The sequence below is a fragment of the Nelumbo lutea genome, chromosome 1, assembly GCF_056320005.1.
Source record: "Nelumbo lutea isolate HS-2025 chromosome 1, American lotus-T2T, whole genome shotgun sequence".
Lineage (NCBI taxonomy): Eukaryota > Viridiplantae > Streptophyta > Magnoliopsida > Proteales > Nelumbonaceae > Nelumbo > Nelumbo lutea.
Window position 1 is genome coordinate 96,722,959 of NC_142684.1, and position 5,616 is coordinate 96,728,574.

Consider the following 5,616-nt stretch of genomic DNA (forward strand, 5'->3'; position numbering starts at 1 on the left):
AAAATTTTGTAGATGTATTCTGTTGTTTCTCTCAGATATCCGAATCAGTACAGAAGAGAGGATTTTATAAGAGATGGAGTCGGTTGAAGGTGAATTGATTTACATTGAACGAAGACTGTCATTAACTCACCTTGGGAGCAGAATCGACTAACTTTGGAATTACCTGACTTTGAAAGATGCAACGACGCACATTGGAATGAAGCAAACTTTAAAGAGAGCTTTACTGTTCTTCGAGAGAACTGATTCAATGATTATGGGAAATGTGTAGCAACATTCAATACTCCTCCTTGGTGCACATTTCAGAAACTCCAATCATGTCTCATAACAATTCAAACTTTCCTTTTGGTAGATCCTTTGTGAATATGTCAGCTAACTGTTCTTTAGTTTTGCAATGTCTGAGTTCTATTTCTTTGTTTCCTTCAGCTTCTCTAATAAAGTGATTCTTAATGCCAATATTTTGGTTCTACTGTGAAATATGGGATTCTTTGCCATTGCAATAGCTGATTTGCTATCACAGTAAATTTCAGTAGCACCAACTTGTGGTTCTCCCATGTCATCAAATATCCTTTTGAGCCATATAGCTTGGCTCATTGTTATTGCTGCTGCAATATATTCTGCTTCAGCTGATGATTGGGCAACTGTTGCTTGCTTCTTTGAAGCCCAAGAAAATATCTCTAATCCAATTGTGAAAGCATAGCCGGATGTACTTTTCATGTCATCTACCGAACTTGCCCAGTCACTGTTTGTGTGGCCAATGAGCTTAGAGTCATGTGTGACTCTGTACCAAATTCCAGAGCTCTTTGTACCTTGCAAATACCTCAGTATTCTTTTAGTTGCTCTATGGTGGACTTGACTTGGATTCTGCATGAATCTTGATAGTAAACTAACTGCATACATGATGTCTGGTCTTGTAGCAGTTAAATAGAGAAGACTTCCAATTATACTCCAAAATTGTTATTCATTTGCCTTTGGTGAGCCATCTTCCTTTTTGAATGCTTTAGTGTTGTCTAATGGCTTACCATCTTCCTTTGGTGAGCCATTTATACTGTTTTACACCCCTCCATTTTTGAATTTCTTCAAATGAGTATTTGTATACTTCTTTTGTGAGATGAAGATCCATTCTTCTTCTTGAGTTATTTCAATTCCAAGAAAGTAGTTTATTAGGCCCAAATCAGTCATCTCAAAAGTCTTCATCATGTCTTCATCATGTCTTCTTTAAACTTCTTGATCATCTTCTCATTATTTTCAGTATAAATGAGATCATCAACATATAAAGAAACAATGAGAGTGTCATTTGTACCTTGAGTCTTGATGTAGAGTGTTGGCTCACTATAGCTCCTCCTGAATCCTTGCTCCAAGAAGTAATTGTCGATTCTGCTGTACCAAGCTCGTGGAGCTTGTTTTAAGCCATATAATGCCTTTTTTAATCTGAGAACTTTGTCTTCTTGTCCTTGCACGATGAACCCTTGAGGTTGCTCCACATAGATTTCCTCCTTAAGATAGCCATTGAGGAATGCAAATTTTACATCAAGTTGGAAAGTTTTCCATTTCTTTTGTACAACTAGTGCTATCAATGCCCTGATTGTATCAAGGCGAGCAACTTGAGCAAATGTATCATTGTAGTCGATACTGTATTGTTGTGAGTATCCTTTGGCAATTAGCCTTGCTTTAAGCTTCTAGATTGAGCCATCTAAGTTAAGCTTTGTCTTGTAGATCCACTTAACTCCAATAGTGTCTTTGTCTTATGGACGATCCATGAGCTCCCAAATCTCATTTTTTTTTATCATTTTTATCTCTTCATTCATAGCTTTTCTCCATTTTTCTTCCTTAAAAGCTTCTCCAAAGCTTTCTGGTTCTATGATCATCAAGTTGCATGTTTCATATATTTCCTTTAAGGATTTAGTTCGCCTTGGTGGTGAGTCCGAAGTAGACTGTGAAGCTTGTTCCGGTTCCGATTGTGTTGGCGAACTGATTTGATCATAATCTTCTTCAATTCTTTGACTTGGTAACAGAGGCAAGTTGATAGTCTTTCTTTCAACTTCTTTTGTCTCCCAATTGTATGCAGCATCCTCATTGAAGCTTATGTCTCAACTAATTATGAGTTTTTTTTCCTTAAGCTATAAACTCGATAACCTTTTGATTGAGTGCTATAGCCTAAGAAAATTCCTTTCTCAGTCTTTTCATCTAGCTTGCCTCTTTTCTCTTGTGGGACATGTGTGTAGCATATGCATCCGAAAACTCTTAGATGCTTTGCTGATGGCTTTTGCCCACTCCAAGCTTCAATTGGTGTCCTATCTTGCACAACTTTAGTAGGACATCTATTGAGCAGATAAACAATAGTGCTTATTGCCTCTGCCCATAAAATTTTGGGAAGACCTTTTTCCATGAGCATGACTCTTGCAGTCTCCATAACTATTCTATTTTTTCTTTCGGATACTCCATTCTGTTTTGAAGAGTACCCGACTGTAAGTTGATGCTCCATGCCTTCATCTTCATAGAACTTGTTGAATTCATTAGAGGTATATTCTTTGCCTCTATCACTTCTTATGGTCTTGATGTTGTGACCACTTTGCTTCTCAACACGGGCTTTGAATTTTATAAAAATATAAAAAACCTACAATTTTTCTCATAAGAAATAAACCCATGTCATTCTAGTATAATCATCAATGAATATGATGAAATACCTGTTTTGATTATTTGACAAAGTACGCATTGGACCACAAACATCTGTATGAATTAACTCCAATGACTCTTTGGCTCTCCAAGTTTTACCAAATGGGAAGGATTGTCGATGTTGTTTTCCGAGCATACACCCTTTACAGACATTGTTGAACTCCTTGATAGCTGGTAGGTTACACATCATGTTCTTCTGCTGAAGAATTCTTAATCCATGGAAATTAAAGTGTCCAAATCTTCTATGCCATAGCCATGACTCGTCCACTTGTGCTTGCATTGCTATATAACTTGCATTTTTCCATTGAATGGGGAAGCATCTATTTTCTATCATTTTTGTTTTTGCAAATGCAAGGGACTTGTCTTGCTTACCATAGATTGTGTAAGAGTTTCCCTCAAAATGTAAAGAGTAACCTCTTTCTATCATTTAGCCCACACTGAGTAGATTTTGATCAATATTGGGGACCAAAAATACATCATTTATGTATTTCTTACCTTGTTTGGTGTCAACAACAATGGTGTCTTTGCCGGTTGTTTCCATGAAGTCGTCGTTACGAATTTTGAATTTTGTCTTGATTTTATCAAGACTATGAAAGATGCTTTCATTTTTAGTCATGTGGTTACTGCACCCACTGTCAAGATACCATGTATCCTTTTTTTCTTCTATTGTAGAATGACAAGAATAAAAGATATTATTTTCCTCATTTTTCTTTTCTGAAAAATTAGCTTGATGGGTTTTCTTGAATCTACAAACTTTTTCAACATGGCCAAATTTTTTACAGTTTTGGCACTGTGGTTTTCCTTTAAACCAGCAATCTTTCTCTAAATGGTTTCTCTTCTTGCAAATACCACATGAAGAATACTTGTCATTATTTTCTTTTGGTTTTCCTTGTGACTTTCTCCCATCAACTTTTGGTTTATGAGACCACAGATTAACTTTAGACTGAAAGGTAGCTTCAACCGAATTTTCATTCTGCCTATCACGCCTATTTTCATATGTTTCGAGAGAGCCTGTTAATATAATTGGTGATAGTGTTTCTAGATCTTTTGTTTCTTCTATCACCGAAATTATTACATCACATCTCTCTGTACAAGAGATTATAATTTTTTTGACTATTTTCTTATCAGAAATAGTCTCTCCATAGGCTCTCATTTGATTTACTATTTCTTTTATTCTAGAATAGTAATCCTTTGCAGTCTCATTATCCCTCATCTTAAGATTTTCAAAATCCCTTATAAACTTCTGCAATTTAACAGTGCATACCTTGACAGATCCTTGAAACTCCTCCTGCAGTGTATCCCATGCTTCTTTTGCAGTTGATGCACCCATAGTTCGAGGAAATATCTCCTCAGTCATTGCTTGCTGCAAGCAAAATAGTGCTTGACAATCCTTTTGTTGATTCTCTTCATAGATCTTTTGATTTGCTGAAAGAGTAGAGGTGTCTTTAGCAATGCAGAATCCTTCCTCAACGATTCTCCATAAACTTTGTGACCGAAAATAGGTATTCATTTTGATGGACCAGAAGTCATAGTTTTCTCCATTGAAGATTGGAAGAGAAAGAGTGGAACGATTGGCTTCTGCACACATAATGTTTAGAAGAAATCACACCCAAGAGATTGATCGAACGAGCTCTGATACCACTGATGGTTTGCGGATGATAGTAACGGTAAAATATATAATAGAAAAGAGAGAAAAGAGCTTAGTAGATCGAGAGAAAAAATTATGTATATGTATTCTGTTGTTTCTCTCAAATATCCAAATCTGTACAGAAGAGAGGATTTTATAAGAGATGGAGTTGGTTGAAGGTGAACCAACTTACATTGAACGAAGACTGTCATTAACTCACCATGGGAGCAGAATCGACTAACTTTGGAATTACCTGACTTTGAAAGATGCAACGACGCACATTGGAATGAAGCAAACTTTAAAGAGAGCTTTACTATTCTTCAAGAGAACTGATTCAACGATTCTGGGAAATGCGTAGCAACATTCAATATTCCTAAACCCATTTTATGCAGCTAGTTCTCCTTTCCCAAATGGTGTGAAATATGGTGAGATCTCTATCCCCATCACCAGTAGAGTTCCATGCATGGAGAGCAGAGATAACATACTAGATGTTCTGAAGTGTCGTTCTGTGGTAGCCAGTGATGTTGTATGTTGATTTCAAGCCCATCGGAGCTCGAGAAAGCATATCAAGCTTCCATTTCCATCGTCAGAGGTTGAGATGCAACCTGGGTGATAGTTGATGGTAGGTACTAGGTAGCCGTTGATGGAAGGTACCGTTGGTGACACTCAACCGTGCATTTCCTCCATTTCCTCCGAGACAAGAAGCGATGAAGAGAGAAAATTAGTGTTCTATTTACATCCATGGAGAATAAAAATATAGGTTTGCTTCCATTAGATGTACAATTACACGTCAAAATCGAGGGAAATACTGACTTGGGATGTATATTTTCATCAAATTGGGTTTTGCACTCTTCCCAAATGGAGCTTGGAAAGAGTACAAATACAAATATATACTATGCAAATACATACAAAATATAAGGTTTTGCACTCTACATATTTGCATTTGTACTCCTTGAAGGTGTATACATACAAATATGTAGATCACAAACCTTGTATTTTGTATTATTTTGTATTTATTTATATTGTATATATTTGTATTTGTTCTTTTACCAAACTAAGTCTAAGAAGAAATACAAATACAAATATGTAGAGCGCAAAACCTTATATTTTATATTATTTCGTATATGTTTACACTATACATATCTGTATTCGTACTCCTTCCAAACTGAGTCTAAAGCTCAATTTGGAAAACGTACAAATACAAACATGTATAGCGCAAAACCTTACATATTCTATTATAAACTTTACATTTACATTGTACAAATTTATATTTGTACTTTTCCCAACTGACTCGTTTTCAACTTCAAGTGGTGGAT

General features: G+C 36.0%; 1 pseudogene; it reads right to left on the reverse strand.

Annotated features, from left to right (window-relative positions):
• Window positions 1-402: 402 nt before the first annotated feature.
• LOC148876289 (secreted RxLR effector protein 161 pseudogene) lies at window positions 403-897 on the reverse strand (annotated as a pseudogene).
• Window positions 898-5,616: the final 4,719 nt, after the last annotated feature.